Genomic DNA, 17,465 nt, shown 5'->3' with positions numbered 1-17,465 from the left:
TGAGCATTGTCAGAAAAACTTAGAACAAACACCACTGGAGTGCCAGTAGATTAGAAGAGAGAAAAACGATGCTAACTGTTCGCACTTCTGGGGCATGAGGATTAGTTTGAGAGATGATATAGTGGCTTTAAGAGGTATTTTCATCCTGGTTTCTTGGAGGGATTAGGGGACAGTTGCAAGCAGTCCATTAGAAGAAAACTTGTGAAGCCTTGGGGTTTTTTTTTTAAAAATGGTTGGAACAATAGAAGCAGCCTGAACGAGTGTGGTCAAACTCTCACCCACAGAACCCAGGTTTGTTTTCTCTTCGGTGGCTGAAGCTGCTGAGGTTGTGAAAAGCTGCGGCATCGCTTTGCTACAGCAGAAAGCTGGTGTCCATGCTCTCTCAGAATTAGCTTTCCTCCTGGAAAGTCTCACATGCAGACCTCCAATTGGTTTTCTGAAATTGCCCTTTGCCAAAGCTGTGTATATGGGATACTGGAACAGTTACTGTTTAGTGGTAAAATAATCTATTATTCTGTGAAGTTTTCCAATAGCGCTTAGTTACTCCAAGTTCCTCTGTCTTTTGTTGTATTTTAACTATACTGTCTGAAAAGTGTGTTTTGCTTTAATTCCAGTAGTTTGAACAATTGAATTGCATCTGGAATAGACCTTTACATTTGCCTTTAAAGAACTCAGGGCATAAGCCACTTTTTAAACTTTATTTTGAGGTGGTCTGGTCTGGTCCATGACCTTTGTTAAGGACCAAATATATGGTTCTACAAATCAAGTAATCCCAGCAGCACTAGAACTCAGTAGGTAATGCAAACAGTCCCTAAAAAGGAACAATGGATCCCAGGCTATAAAAGGCAACTCACAGGCTTCAGTGATTGGCAGCAAGCACCAGCAGGTTTTGAAAACAAGATGGGAGGAATACGCTGGTGAGGCCGAGAAAGGGATTGCTCTCAGTATGCACAGGGAACCCCCTGAGCAATGTAGTACCTTTCCGTCCCACTTGTCCCCATTTAAAGAAAACATTCAAGTCCTATCTGCCTGCCCTTGCCAAATATCTGATGGGGCTGCGTGACTGGCAGAACAGACGCCAGGATATTTGTATGCTTACCAAATTTATAGAGTAGCCTGCTGATCCGGTTAGATTATGGCAACTTTACCTTTACATAATGAGTATGTTTCCACATCGCCAAGTAGATGCGAATGTTATAGCTGCACTGGAACAGCTCAGAGAGTGGAGTGGCAAGCTTGAAGCAAATGTTGTCCGTCCTATTGCTGGAATGTTGTTTATGCCCACAGCCATTTCTGATATTGCTTGAAGTGAACTGAATTGGCTGAAGACCAACATCTGTAATGCTAGGGACCCCAGGAGGAGATTGAGATGGGTCACCCACTGATCACTGCTGGCTGAAGATCATTGTAAATGTTAGGGTTATCCTACAAACAGGATATCCAGGATTGATATTTAAGCAGTAATCAGCCATTTAAATACCCCAAAGATACATGGAACTAATGAATTCTTCAAATGGTGTTATCTAGCCATGAAATAGGAGGTATGCCACTTGCACATTGCAATAACATGACTGAATACTAGAAGGTCCATTGACAGATAGCAATTGCTCTTCATGACTTAAAATATAAAATCAAGCTCAGGAAGGTCTAGAAATTTGAACTCAGGAATTTTTATGTTTAGACTTACTTTTTAAGATGCATTTTTGAACTAAAGAAGTCCACTGTTAAATGATTCTTCAAGTACACAGTGGAAACCAGAACATAGCTTTGAATGGTAGCAAAAGCATCATATAGAGCCTACCGGAATCTTAAATTGCACATGATTGCGTTCTGTCTGTCCTGTAAATTCCCTGATCAGAGATTAAAATAAATATCTGCCTCATTCTAATTGGTTTCACAGCTCACAATGAGCTTTGCGCATTGCTAAAAATCACACACACACACACACACACAGTTGCTCTTCTATACTTAAACTGAAGCAGCTTCCAAATAGCTCCCTTCCAATTTCAATTTTTGCGACTCAAGGGTGGACTTTACATTAATGAGGGTCTGGAATGCAATATGAATCCTTCGTCAATTTAATTCCAGGGCTTCATTAACTTTTAAGGATAGACTGCCCTAGCCATTGCCTGTAGAACTAGGCAGTCCATTGGCATGATCCATTTAAACTTCCAGTGTTTCCTGATACAATCTTAAAAACGCAACTTTTAATTCACTTAAGGGTAGACGGTTAGTTCACTCCTCTAGCACCACACCCCCTCATCTCATCACAATAAGGTAATTACAAAATCATGAAACCACATTAAAAACCTCATTTGGAAGGCTTCTTAGGCTAGCAGAATGAAATGATCCAAGTAAGTGTCAAACAACTTCTCTTTTCTCACGTTAACAAAAGCAAATGACAGAGGGGTGTAATCAGCTTCACCCCTTGTCCAGTCAACCTCCACATCTTTCCTCGTACTGAGCCGTCCTATTCACAGTAGAGCAATGATGCAGGTGGTAGGGCTTTAGGTTCTGTGAGCATTATGCTTGGTTTTTGGTGAAGTGGAACCTGGTCTAGACAGTATTTGCAGCTCAGGAGGGTCAAGCCAATGTATTTGCAGGATGTTTTGCTGGTGCTGTAGGAAGGGATTTAAACAAGGGAGGCAGAAAATTAATTTAACTGGTCAACCAAAAAAAAAGCAGAAAACATGACCAAAAAAAGTATTTGGTGGTGCTTAAATGGCATAAATACCAATGCAAGAAGTCTAGTGAAGAGGTAGTGGAGCTGTGAATGCAAATAGCTTGAATGGTGATATCTACCCTATACTGGAACATGGCTTGAAAAAGCAGAAATGACTGATCAACATTCCTAGTTGGAGTCTGCAGGTGTGAAATGGAGCAGACAGGTTAATTTGATTTATTGTAACATATACCCAGGTACAGTGAAAAGTTTTGTTTTGCATGCAGTACAGGCACTTTGGTATGATTTGCCTAAGGGTATGAGAACAGGGCGAGGAATGCAATGTTACAGCTACATAGAGAAGGTACACAAAAAGCAAGATCAACATTAGATTTGGAATTTGAGGTCCATTCAGAAGCAGCTGTTCTTGAACCTGTTGGTATGTGTAGTTAAGCTTTTGTATCTTCTGCCTGACAGAAAAAGGTTGGAAGAGATTATAACCAGAGTGGGAGGGGTCTTTGATGATGTTGGCTGTCTTTCTGAGGCAGCAAAGAGTAGATGGAGTCAATGGATGGAAGCTTGGCTTGCGTGATAGACTAGTCTGTGTTCACAACTCTAGTTTTACAGTCCTGGGCACCGCAGTTGCCATACCAAGCTGAGACATAGCTGGATAGAATGCTTTCTATGGTAAGAATCCTTATGGACATGCCCACTTCCTTTAGCTTCTGGAGTAATTGGAGGCATTGCTGTGCCTTCTTGGCCATTGCATCAATGTGGGTGTTCCAGGACAGATTGTTGATAGTCACTCTCAACCATCTCCACCTTAGCTTTGTTGATGTGGGCAGCAGCCTGTCCTGCACATTGCTTCCTCAAGTCAAATGACTAGTTCTTTCGTTTTGCTGACATTGAGGGAAAGAGATTGTTATCTTTACACCACATCACCAAGCACTCTGTCCTGTAGTCTATCTCTTCATTATTTGAGATCCAGCCTACAAAAGACGGTATCATCATCACCAAACTTGTAGATGGAATCCAGATTAAATTTGATCACAGCGATGAGTGTACAGGGAGTATAGGAAGGGCTGAGTATGAAGCACACAGGTGGTCTTCAGTAGGCAATGGATTGCAGTTCATCCATGGTTTCTGCTTGGGGAACATATGAATTGACTTCTTTGGCACACAGTCCTCTACATATTGCTAATGAAACCAGTGATGGTAGTGGCATACTCATCTAGGATGGCCACTGAATTCTTGAATATGGTCCAGTCCACTGATTCCAAGCAGTCCTGCAGAAACTCTCCCACTGCCTCAGGCCAGCACTATACTACTTTCTATACAGTGTCCTCATGTTTCAACTTCTGCATGAAAGTTGGAGGAGAACTCAGCACTGTGATCAGAATTTCCAAAATGCTGACAGGATATGGAGCTGTAGGTATCTTTGATGGTTGTGTAGCATTTGCCAAGGGTGTTCAGCCCCCTGATGGCAGCAGGAGACATGTTGACAATACTTTGGCAGCACCGGAGGTTGGCCTGGTCGAAGTCACTAGCTACAAGGCCTCAGAGCATTCTGTCTCAAGTCCATTTGTAGCGGTACAAATTTCATCAAGATCACTCTTCACTTCTGCAGGTGATGGGAAGTAGACTGCTGTCAGGATGGTAGAACTAAACTCATGCGGCAGGTAGGAGGGACAGCACTTCACTGTTAGTGATTCTAGGTCTGAGGAGCAATAACACAATGTCGCCATGTCTGTGCACCAAGTGGTTTTGACTAGGAGGCAGATCCCACTGCCCTTGCCTTACCCAAGGATACTGTGCAGTCCATGCAGTGTATAAAGAACTACATTTGTATTAGTTGGAGCGCATGTTATGCTTAAAACAAATGATCATGAGAGGCAATCTAGACTGACTAAGGAAAAGATGGGGTAGTCATTTTGCTGGAAAAGCATTCTTAAAATCTTAACACCCACAAAAGAAGCCACAAGGAAGAGAAGGTATAAACAAACCGACCAACCTCATCCCGCCCCCTTGACCTGTCCGTCCTCCCTGGACTGACCTATCCCCTTCCTAACTCCCTACCTACACTCACCTTTCCTGGCCCCATCCCCGCCTCTTCGACCTGTTTGTTTCCTCTCCACCTATCCTCTCCTCTATCCCTCTTCTATCCGCCTCCCACTCTCTCCCTATTTATTTCAAAACCCCCTTCCCCTCCCCCTTTTCTGATGAAGGGTCTAGGCCCGAAACGTCAGCCTCTCTGCTCCTATGATGCTGCTTGGCCTGCTGTGTTCATCCAGCCCTGCACCTTGTTGTCTCTAACAAACTTGAAAAGGTGTTTTAAAATCAGTAGCAATATTGGTGGTTCTCCGCTTCCTTTTTAGCAGTATATAGCAAGCCCAAAACAGGTAGCTTTGGCCTGTGTCCAGGGAATAATCTTGTTACATGACAAGTTAAAATGTTAGAGAAACAGCAGTTTGATGGTAACAGTCAAACATAAGATCAAGGAAAAAGGATGAAGGTAGACTAGAAGAAAAAAGTTCTTAATATGGGTGTGGAAGGGGAGTGGAGGAGTCCAATTTCACCAAGTTGAATGATTTAGCAAAATTTAGAAGAAAATAGCTACTTGAAGTTAAGTCAGTGTCAGCAATAAAAACAAGGTTCAAAACATATGCTCCCACAAATGAGAAAAAGGTTTTCTTTTCCAAAATCTACACCCACCTTGGATGTACAGCAATATCTGGAATAGGACAGGGCAAAAAAAAAGGAAACACAAGGCAAATACCAAGAACTCAATTTAGCAGAAGGCCTTTAATATTAGTGTGTAGAAGTAGTCAAGGAAAATAGTCAAAAAGTAAATACAACATGAAAAACTGCAGGCAAGCTGTTGTAAGGAAACCCAAGAAATTCTTTATATATTTACCTTGATAACAAAGCGCTTCTACTCTTCCCTTAGTCATCCTCTAAGGAAACCAAAAGAGTAACATGTCTTCCACTCCACAAACAAGAGCATGACTTTTCAGTACTCTGCATCCTCACTGAAGACGGTATGATGCAGAAGAGGGAGTGTAAAATGTTGCATGCAATAGAACACTGAGAAGCAATATTATAAATGGGCTTTAGGATCAAAAAGGTGCTAAGCTGATCTGCAGCAGCTGGTGAGGGAAACTAACAACAGCAAAACAAAAGGACCTCATCCTGACCAATCTACCTGGCATAGATGCATCAGCGCATGACTGTATTGGTAGGAGTGACCATCACCCAGTCACTGGAAACACAGGATTCACAAGGCTTTAATAGATGGATTTTAATTAAAGGAATAAGGGTTATGGGTTGCGGGGGGGGGAAGGGAGGGAACTACAGGAGAGTGCAATTGAGGATTCAGATCAGCCCTAACCTCATTTGAAATGATGGAGTGGGCCAAACAGCTCACTTCTGTTCCCAGGTCTTACTTTCTATGGTTACACTGAAGATACCCATCATGTCACGTAACCCAACCACCACACTAAATGGAATAAACCAAGATGAACGAACAACTCCAACCAGGCACTGAAGAAGGACAGTGGGCCATCAGCAGCTGAATTGCATCCAATCAGAATCTTAAAAACTCATGGCCTACTGTATCCCTCACTATCACATGTTACAGGCAATTTTTTTTTTTTTTTAGGGGTGGGGGGGGGTGTGTGGAAGGGGAGGCAGAAGTCAGCCTTGGGTCGAAGATTGCAGGAAGGCATGCCAGGCATACACAATGAGACATCATCAAGCTGGTGAACTGAAAACACTGCATTACTAGGCAGTGGCCTGGTATGATTGCTAGAACACTAATCCAGGGACTCAGCTAATATTTAGGGACCTGGCTTCAAAAATCTTACAACAGCAGATGGTGAAATTTGTATTCAATAAAATAATCTGGAATTAACAAATCTACCAATGACCAAGAACTATTGTTGAGAAAGCTCATCTGGTTTGATGAGCTTCAGGGAAGGAAGGAAGTTTGCCAACTTCTGTCTGGCCCAAATGAGACTCTAGCCACAGCAAACTGCCCTCTGAAATCACCCAGTAAACCACACTGTTGTATCAATCACTACAGAGTCTCAAAGAAATGAAACTGGATAGTCCACCTGGCATTGACCAGAAATAAGAACAGTGGCAAACAGCCTTAGAATCAATCCTGTAAAATCCTCCTAGTTAACGTTTAGTGGCTTGTGCTAACTGGAGAGCAGTCACAGACTCAGGCAGCAGTCAGACAGTTACACTCACAGAATCATACCTTACAGACAATGTCCCAGACACCACCACCACCCTCCCTGGATATGTCCTGTACCACAGGCAGGACAGATTGAGGTGGCAGCACAATGACAGAATTGGGAGGGAGTTGCCCTGGGAGTCCTCAGAGCTCATTAAGTCTCGTGGCATCAGGAATAACATGGGCAAGGAAACATCCCACTGATTATCACATGCCATACTCCCCTCAGCTGAAGAATCAGCACTCCATGTTGAACATTTGGAGGAAGTACTAAGGGATGGTGAGGTTGAAGAATACATCCTGGGTGGGGGATTTTAGTACTGACCTTGTCAAGTCCTAAAGGACATCATTGCCAGATGGTGCCTGCAGCAGGTGGTGAGGGAACCAAGAAGGGAATTAAACAGAAATAATTAACTTGTCCTTACCAATCCACCTGCTGCAGTTGCATCTGTTTATGACAGCAAATCAGTAAGGGTGACCACCACACAAGTCCTTGTAGAAACAAAGTCCTGCCTTAATATTAAGAATAACCTCCAGTGTGTCAGGTGGCACTATCACATGCTAAATGGGACAGACTGCAAACACACCCAGAAACTGAGGACTGGATATCCACGAGACACTGTTGATGGTTCACAGCAGCATAATTGTACTCCAGCACAATCAGCAACCTCATGGTCGAGTATATCTTCCACCCTACTGTAACCACAAAGCCAGGGGGCCAACCCCAAGTCAATGGAGATTGCAGGAGGGCAAGCCAGAAGCAGCAACATGCAGATCTAAGAAAGGTGTCAACCTGGTGAAGCTATCAGACAGGACCACTTGCATGCCAAACAGCTCGAGCAACAAGTGATAGAACTAAGCAATCCCACAATCAAATCAGATCTGAGGTCTGCTGTCCTGCTACATGCAGCTGTGAATTAAACAATGTGAACAATTAAACAACGCACTGGAGGAGGCTTCACAAATTTCATCATCTTCGATGATGGGGAAGCCCAGTACATCAGTACAAAAGATAAAGCCAGAAGTGCAAAGTGGATGATTCATCTCCACCTCCTCCACATGCTCAGTAGCTTTGTCACGTATACTTAAATGAATACAGTGAAAAAGGTCACTGGACCTGAAACATGAACTCTGCTTTCTCTCGACAGATGCTGCCAGACCTGCTGGGCTTCTCAGCAATTTTGTTTTTTTAAATTTCTAAAAGCAAAAATAAACAGACAAATGTGCCAAGAGACTGAAGGCATTCATTAAAAATTGTCCAAGAAACCAAAACCCATAGAGAACAAGCATTTTAGAACAAAGTTTAATGAGCCCAAGTGATCTTGAAAAATCAGGAGAGAAACAGAAATTAATCTTGATTTGATCCGGAATAATAGCAAAAAAAAATTAACCCAAGAGCAATCTGATCTTGCAGTAAAAAAAAAGCATATTTGTATATGCTTCACAGGTTGTGAATAAAAAAAGAGTTTGATCAGTTTACCACCAGAAAGTTAAAAGATGCATTACTGAGTGCCACATTTCAAAAAAGATTTATCTAGAACATGTATTTGAACCAAATAGCAATGATCAGAGTAGAAGGAATCAAGTGAAGTGAGGACAATGGTAAGGCTACATACTGTTGACAAAATGATTAAATCTGCACAATATACGTTGAGAATTTTAATACTTCAATGACAGTAATTGGAGGCAAGATTAAAATTGCAGTACATCGTTGGCAGCATTTGCAAAATCAGTAGACAGTATATGGAGGAGCATGAATAAAAAAACCAATGGCAATTAGAAAGAATACACAAGAGTAGAAATTGAAATGGATGGTATCACACTGAAAAAAGAATAGCTCGGTTTGTTCATGTAGGGACAGAGAAGATGGCAGGTGAGATGCAGAAGTTAGAACGACAGACCCAGAATAAATCTTACAAAAAAGATGAAAAATGTCTTAAAGAAATTCACATTTTAAAAACTTAAGATATTATTTTCTATCTACTTTCCTGTATATCTCAGGAACCTGGTCAATAAGGGAAGATCTGAAGAGAGACAAAACAAAAAAGCCTTAAGTGTGGATACCAAAACACATGCTTAAAATTCTGTATACAGACTGGGAGACAAAAAAGTGGTACTTGAAACTGCAAGAGGAAGCTAGAACTGTGCAAGAGACACTTAGAAACAAAAAAACTCAATATTTTGGTTGTTCTACCAGAGAGAGAACTCCCCTTTGGCAGGGGGGGACGGGAGGCAACAGAAAGAGGTGTCAAAGGCACAGCAGGATGCCAATTTGGTTTTAAACAAGTTACAGTAGACATGTGAGCACAAAAATGTTTAGCACAATGGCAGACCGGATAGCTTCTTGTAGCTACTCCTGCAATAACATCCTAGTTTATTGCACCAAATCATTTCTCAATCTTTTGGAGTTGACTTAAGTTGTTACAAATGTTTGGTGACTTCTTCAGAAGAAAGCCCAGACTGGTCAGAAACAAGTAGCTGGAGTCTAGAAACTTCAACTGTTTGAATTCCGGTGCTGTAATAGTGACTTTAGTTATCTTCAGGATGTTAAGATATGTCATGGTTAGCAGTACATCAAAATAAAAGATATTTCATTCATTGTGCTTAAATGATTATTTCCAGACAGTGAATAGCAAACAAGAGCAGTAAGCCATTAGCTCAGGATACTGCTCCCACTGCATTGCCACATTCCATTAAGAATATGGAATTGGGCCTGCACCTGCATCAGGCACAACAGCAATTTTGTAAGGCATCTTCAATGCAATTAAAAACAAACATGCTCTTGAAGCATTTTGGCATTATAAACAATGCATGACACCAAGCCATAAGATGATATTTAGGTCAGGTAACCAAATCACAGTCAAAGAGGTAGGTTTTAAGGAATATCTCAAGGGGAGGGCAAAAAGAGGTCCAGGGAGGGGGTTCCAGATCTGGTTACAGCATCTGGTTTTAATTCTTGATGTATGTATCAAAAAACATTGATGGGAATTTTAAAAATCAAGACCATGCTTTACTCAGAACCAAAAGCAAGTCAATCTGCTTGATGACAAGTGAGCAGAAATTGGTTCAGATACAAGCAGCAGGGTTTTGTGACCTCAACTTTAGTAAGGGGTGAATGAGAGTGATCAGCAATAGTTTGTAATATTCAAATCTAAAACAATAACAGGTCCAATCATACTTTGAAGTAGACGAGGCAGTAGCACAGTGGTGATGTCACTGTACTAGTAACAGAGCCCCTAATGGATGTTATGTGGGACATAACCACAGTGGTCATAAAAACCATTAGTGAACCAATGTCCTTTAGGGAAGGAAATATGTCATTAATACCTGGTCTGTCTTCTATGCAACTCCAGACCCACAGCATGCCTTATTCCACTGCACTCTGAAATGGCACTAGTAAGCAACTCAATAGGCAAGGATAGCTACACCCATATTCAATTACTAAATAGAGTTAGAGTTATTGTGCTCAGCATTCGACTTCATGATCACTGTGCATCCTACATAGATGATAACGGAGGACCTTCTAGAGGCAGAATGGAGATTCCACAACCAAGTCTAAAAAAATAATTCTTTAGCTCTATAGAGAGAAGGCACCAAGGCCAGAAGCTGTCCTTGGTTTCCTGCCTAGTCTTCATGCAAAGCTCAGTCAGATTCGACTGAAAATGCCCTGAGGCTTTGTAAATGGCCCAAGGTAGAATAGATGCAAGCAGCTGCTCCCTCCTACTGTAGTGAATAGCACTGTACATGCCAGATGGCAGGAGTATAAGAGGAAATCTTATCCAAATAAAACTGAATTATACAACATGCACTTATATTGCTGTGCTACCATATCTGGACAACCAACTTGTGAAAAATATCACAACTGATTAGACAATGGATGAGTTGAATTTGTTGAATGGTAAACATTGGAGACAATGTACCAAAGACAATATCTATCAACATTATTTTTGCATTTAGTCCATCTATTTATTTTCAATTCAAAGGCAGTTGTTCTGAACTCAATTACCTTGCAACCAAACACTTAGTAACAAGCAAGTTTAGATTTGGTGTTCTGTTGTTGATTAGTGTGTGCAGCTGCAGTCTTTTGAAATACGCATCATATGCAATATTTCTTGGTCAAGGCAAACAAATTTATAGTATAGCTGGTGGCGTGCTGGTGTGAAGGTAGGTAATTTTACCTGCATTATTTGCTATCCTAGTTCCTTGGCATAGCTGTACTGATTTCTTAGAAAAACAGAAACAGAAAATGATCTTTTCAGTCTCTTGAGCACATTGAGCTGACAATTTCATAATGTCTCAAATTAGCCTCTTGCCATTGTTTCAATAGAATGCTAAATTATTTCCTTGTTCACCGTGATAGTAAAGTGCTCGAAGCGTTTAAAAATACAAAAAGTGTCCAAGTTAGTGTGCTCCAAGACTGCTGAACTTAACGTTTTTAAAAAAGGAGTAGTGACCTCCCAACCAGATTGACAAGCCTGGGTAGCTTTCTGTGGGAACAGTGAGGCCCAAGTTGATTAATTGGGAGAGGTAGTGTAAAATGTTCACATCTGTGGATTATGACAAGAGCATCTGACAACCCTGGGGAGATCAAAATCTACCTATTGATTGTGAAGCATTCACAGTTTACTACAGCAAGTATCAAAACCCATTTGTGATAAACACTGTTTCATTAATGGGAAAAAAAAAATGGGTTGGTGTGACTCTTTCTTGATGGAAAGCCAAGCTCAGTAGAAGCATTAACTCACTGAATTAAAAACAAACCTCATTTGTACTGGATTGAGGGTCTTATCCAGTGAGCAGTTTACAACTTTCATGGTAGATACAAGACCTCAAAAAAGTCTATGAAACTGACAACCTGTCAAGTTAGTCAAGTGGCCTTAGTTTAGCAGTTGAAAACAAAGGCAGCCTGCCTATGCACCAGCTGAAAAGGGCTTGCAGTTTCAGGAGCTGTTTGTTGACATAGCCCTCAAGTGTTACCAAGTAGAATCAGTGCTTCACGGCTTCTACATGTCATTATTACAAGGGTGGGAGCTGCAAGAGATCAGTGTGGAGCTGGAGGAACACAGCAGGTCAGGCAGCATCAGAAGAGCAGGAAAGTTGACATTTCATGTCAGGACCCTTCTTCAGAAAAGAATAGGACTTGCAAGTTCAGTTTGACTGACAGTTTCCAGGAGTTCTGAAATGATTAGCTGTCTTGGATGCCAATGTTAGTCTTCTTTTAATGGGAAAAAAAGTTCTTAAAAAAAAAATCACTAAATACATAGGGGATTCTTTTAATAGATATTTAAAATACAATTATACTTCAGTGAGCTCAGGATTTCAAGGAGGCTGGATGATTTGCTTAGCTTCGGCAAAAGAAGAAATCTCCAGGACAACCTTCAACATGGAAGTCAGTTTGGAGAAGTTATGCAATTGAAGCAGTGAATCTTTGGAAGCTAAGAATCACTGACTGATTCCTTCTCTAAGTGCCAAGTACATGGGACTTTAGATGTATAACCAGAAAGTGAATTAGTTTAAATAAAAGGCTGCCTACAAAAATGTGATTTGTCAAAGATGCTCTCAGGTTTATATTATTTATAGTCAAGTTTATAGCTTATGTAATTCTTTTAGTCAGTCACTGGAAGTTTAATTTTTTTTTTGAAGGGACCAGTCTCTACTGGGATCAAAACAAACCAACTAAACAGTGATCCGATCTGGAATTTTCTGAATAAAGCCTGACCTGGAAAGGGTAGAGAGAAATAAAATCTTTAGCAATGTTTAGCAGCACACTTGGTAGCTGCCTCCATTACAACAATAGACTCTAATGGGTAAATAATCAAGTTTGGGAAAAAGGGCACTCTACTATTCAATCCAAATATTAATTTCTTAAAATATCATCTTTCCTGTGAAAAAACATTTTTCATTCATACTAATAATTACCCCTGGCACTTCATTTAAAGAGTTAGGAAGGGGGATTGGATTGGCAGGAGGTGGCCATTGCAATGTAGAAACACAAGTGTTAATTTAATTATGGAATTGGGTATTGCTTGCAGATCCATAAACAAAGTACACCTTCATTCAAAGTAGAGTTCAAACGCTAGCAGCATTGTCTCCATTGATGGATAGAGGCAAGTGCCAAATCCACTTCAGTTAGAAGTGAAGGTTGGGGTGCAGGTGGGGCTGAAGTGAAATCCCATACTGTTTGCACCAATCTGACAAACACTGGCCATCAAGCCAGTTTCCTTAGGAGTCCAACTTGCTGTGGCAATATAGGTCTTTAACATCCCAGAGCTATAGATTAAAATAGAGCCTCTAATTGTTTTTTTGCCCCCCAAGCACATATCTAACTAGAAATGTCTAGCCTTTATTGCGCTGGAAGGATTTATAGACTCATGCAAGCTGTTTGGCAATTTTTGAATCCATTTTCCTTGGCCAGCATGCCCAGGAGTAAGATTCTAACTTGTTCTCTAAAGAGAGAGTGTTTCCCACTATGTCACAAAGCCTAAAGAGGCTATACCAGTCTGATTTTCAAAAAGTGAATCCTCAGCTGCATTCAGGAGTTTCTAGCTAGTTCTTCCGGCCTGCTACACACCCACCAGTAACTCGATTAGAGCAGCCAACTCAGCTAAAGAACATGTGGCACTATTTAACTGCCTGCAGAACATTGGAGCTGAAGGATCACAATGAGCAAGATTTGCAAATCAGAGCAAGGTGACCTGCAGCAGCCAGAAATTCTCAGCTCTCCTTCTATAAATTAGAGAGAACTGTGATTCAAGCAATTGATAATGGAACCATTCCACCATCCTCACCAAACAAAAAAGTAATAAGCTCCCCCAACAACAGTACTGGTAGCTTCCCAATGTATTAAAATGAGGCACGAGCCCCAATTTGACTTTTGTTTCTTACCAATGTTATCAGACGTAACCTCTACACCCATTTGGTTCCCACTTCAAGAAACTTGATCCCGCAATCTACAACTACAGATTCTATGCCAAGTGACAGTCACTTGCGCGTAACTTGGCCACTCCATTCATAGCTGTTTATATTACATATGACCTTCAGTATTGAAAAATACCTGAAAATACTTCACCAAATTGTAATATGAACACTAAACTAAGGAAAGACATTAGAAGGAGCAAGTAAACTTTCACTGAAGTTTAAAGAAGTAAAGAAAGTTCCAGAGAAGTTAAAGATAAGCTGAAGGTGAAACTGCCAAAGGGAAAAAAAGGTCAAAAACTAAAATACACAAGTGGTTAGAGTCAAAATGAGGAGTATGGGGGGGGGGGGGAACTGCAGAGGTAGAAAAGTTTATAGAAATGGGGATTACATGATGATGAAGGGAATGGAACAGTGTGAATTTTAAATTTGAGATTTTGTGGGGTCTTAAGCCAATGCAGCTCAGCTGCAAGCAGGTCTTGTTGCAGGAGAGAAAATACAGGCAATTTTTTAAATAAGCTGATGCCTAGACAGCAGAGGATGGAGTTTGACCAAAAGAACATTGGAATAAGTGAACTCTTGAGGTGACAAAAGTACAAATGTGGAGGGGGGGGGGGAGATTGGGGAGGGGTGGTGGTGGTAGTATTGGTAGTAGATCAGCTGAGACAAGGTGGTAAATAATGTTAGGAGATGAACATGGACAGTTTCTTCAGAAAAACTTTGCTTGTGGTCAAAGGATCTCAATGTTGCAAAAAGTCTGGTGTAACCACATCACTAAGTGATAAGCTGTGGGGAGCAGCAATTGTAACTGTTTGTAAACAGTCAAAAGTCTTTTAGGAGGGTAAAATGTAAGAAAACTTGACATGAACTTGCTGCCATTTAAAGGTGGTGGCTTAAGATTTTAACAAAACAGGAGGTTTTGATGGCAGACATCTGAAGAATGGCACCCATCAACCATAAGACCTGCATACATGAACTGATAATATTTTAAAGTTTAATTTTCAGGATGGCTGTCTAAAGCAAATGTGAGGCACTATTTAACATATTCAAACAAAAAACATTCAATTCCTTGGCAAATGACTCAAAGGGAGCAATATGTTGGGATCACAATTTGCTTGACTTTTTGGCTGAAGTTAAAAAAATTATAATTCTAGTAATCCAACAGCAAGGAACCCTTGAAACTACTTCAGAACAGACAGGTTAACCGTTTCTTACAATAGGAGTGAATATCATCCAGTGAAACAGAACTTAAAACACCTGCATAAAAACACTGCAATGGAATAATACACCAAATAATTTCATCATAGCAATTTTGAAGTTAATTTCTATAACAACATGTCAAAATTTGTTTAAATTTATAACACTGTACAGCATATTAAGTCCCAATCCTATAGTGTATTGTTTTATAAAGATCAGAATTGACCAAATCATGGTAGCATTTAGCCATCAGATTAGCAAAAAGTTAAAAATACACATGTTCAGGTAATTAACAGATGACAACCCAGTTATTGTATAAATATGCATTACAGCATGTTATACTGAGTAAATTAGCAGCACATTGAGAATATAAATAAATAAACATTGTAGAATATACAACCACAGCAGTTTTTGCTTAACTTGCATGTTGAGACAACATATAAAATGTATACTGAATAGGTTACAGCAGTTATCCTGAAACAGCTTTCAAGGACACTGCTGCATACATTTATGTATAAGATTGAATTGATGTGCAAGCAGTGTACCAAGCAGAAAAAAAGCCAAGCTCCCTTTGTCAGGCGCAATTGCAACATTTTTTTTTGACCAGGCACTTACCAGGCTCTCAAAACAAACACCACCAAAATAGAAAGATACAATTTGAAGGAAAAAGAAGAAGGTGCATAAAGCAAAAATGTGAAAAAACAATGTTTCTCTGAACCCATCGTAGACACAGTATTGATAGGAAAACCCTGACTCTGCTGCTGTATAAGAATCCAAACCAGCCTGCAACCGGAACTATACCGACAAATGCTAACAGACAGGGAAAACAACCATTTAGCTTCGCGAACCCGTCTATAAATTATAGCAATAAGCTTTCCTACAAATCAGAGTGGAGTGGGGTGGGACTTGCAAGCTCAGTTGTGATTCACAATCAATAGCATGGAAAATTTGTTATGTTTCTGTTAAAGGTGTCCTATTTGCAAAATACTGCGTGAAATCCTTCTTATCTAAAGCTTAACAATATGTAATTCTGATCATACAGCGTTGTCTAGCATGAGTCCAAGCGGATGTGTTAAGAATTTAAAATAGTATATGTATCTCTCTCTTAAAGGAGTAGATAAGTGTTGACAATAAATTGTACAATTATTCGAATGCAACTGTATTCACCAAAAATGTACAATGGAGCTGGGTATGGTGGCCAATTAGCCCAGATGGTTAAAACGTGTCAATTAAAAACAAATCAGAGTTAATGCTTCGACTCTGGTAACTCTTCCTCAGAACCCTTCCTCAGGCATTAGATGGAGTGTCAATCAAAAGAGCTATTTTCTCCTGGATGGTGTCAAGGTTCATGAGTGTTGCTGAAGCTGCACTCATCCTGTTCTGAGGAAGGGTCACTGGATCCGAAAGGTTAACTCTGATTTTTTTTCACAGATGCTGCCAGACCTGCTGAGCTTTTCCAGCAACTTCTGTTTTTATTCCTGATTTACAGCATCTGCAGTTCTTTCGGTTTTTAAAGCGTGTCAGTCACTGATTCAATCCCAATATGAACCAAAATCACTGGTTTCTCTGACAGCACTCAGTTCTTTACAGAGGGTCTTGTGGCACAGTGGTAGTGCACCTGTATGCAGGCCAGGAGGTCTGGGTTCAGGTCCTACCTGCTTTGAGGTCTGTTATAATAAATCTGAATATGTTCCTATAAAACTAAATCCAACACCTTGCTAAGCAGATCCTGTGGTACTTCTGGACCAGGAGGCCTAGGTTTCTAGTCCCACCTGCTTCAGAGGTGTGTAATAACATCGCTGAACAGGCTGACTAGAAAATATTTATAAGGTATGTACTGGTGTGACGATGCTGTCACTTTAAAAAGGTTATTTTGTCCTGGGTTTTTTTGAAGAGAGGTTGTAAAGGCAGAGGTATCAAAGTGGCCACAGGAGATGCCTTAAGTCAACAATCAGGGAGGCTTTTACGTTGTTTTTCTAAAACAGTCGTAACAATGGAAGGGAAGTGGCCAGTTCTCACAGATCAAGCTTTCTAGTTTTTAGCTGTAGCAGACAGAAGCTGTTGAGGTCCCAGAAGAGTTGGAGCCTCAATAAAATGATTCCTACCTGCTACATTCTCTGAAATGTCTCTTGATGTTGTTTCCTCCTGGAGTGGAGAATTGCCTGTAAGAATCTGTGCCTGAATTTACATTTTTGCTAAGGGGTATTGTTATGGAATGTTCCTACACTAAAACTGTTAATTAGTAATAAGTACTGTTTCTATTATTCAGTTATGTTTTCCAATAGTTAAGATATTCTAAATTCCTCTTTCTTTTGTTTGTATTTTAACTATAGTATTTAAATAAATTGTGTTTTGCTTAACATCGAGTGGTTTGACCAATTACATCATATCTGGAACATGTATGTCACATCTACCTTTAAAATAAGAAAAAGTTAGGGCCTAGGCTACCTTCTT

The 17,465-nt window shown here is 40.4% G+C and overlaps 1 long non-coding RNA gene across 1 annotated transcript in view; it reads right to left on the bottom strand.

Moving 5' to 3' along the window:
- Positions 1-15,800, bottom strand: part of LOC125481579 — a 47,848-nt gene extending 32,048 nt beyond the window's left edge. Inside the window, exon 1 of the long non-coding RNA XR_007261400.1 lies at positions 15,627-15,800. This is a non-coding gene — a long non-coding RNA (uncharacterized LOC125481579). The remainder of the gene's footprint in view (positions 1-15,626) is intronic.
- Between the last annotated feature and the right edge of the window lie 1,665 nt (positions 15,801-17,465).

This window comes from Rhincodon typus, chromosome 1 (assembly GCF_021869965.1).
Source record: "Rhincodon typus isolate 14 chromosome 1, sRhiTyp1.1, whole genome shotgun sequence".
NCBI lineage: Eukaryota > Metazoa > Chordata > Chondrichthyes > Orectolobiformes > Rhincodontidae > Rhincodon > Rhincodon typus.
Note: the sequence above shows the minus strand (reverse complement) of the source record. Positions and strands in the feature narration are given on the sequence as shown.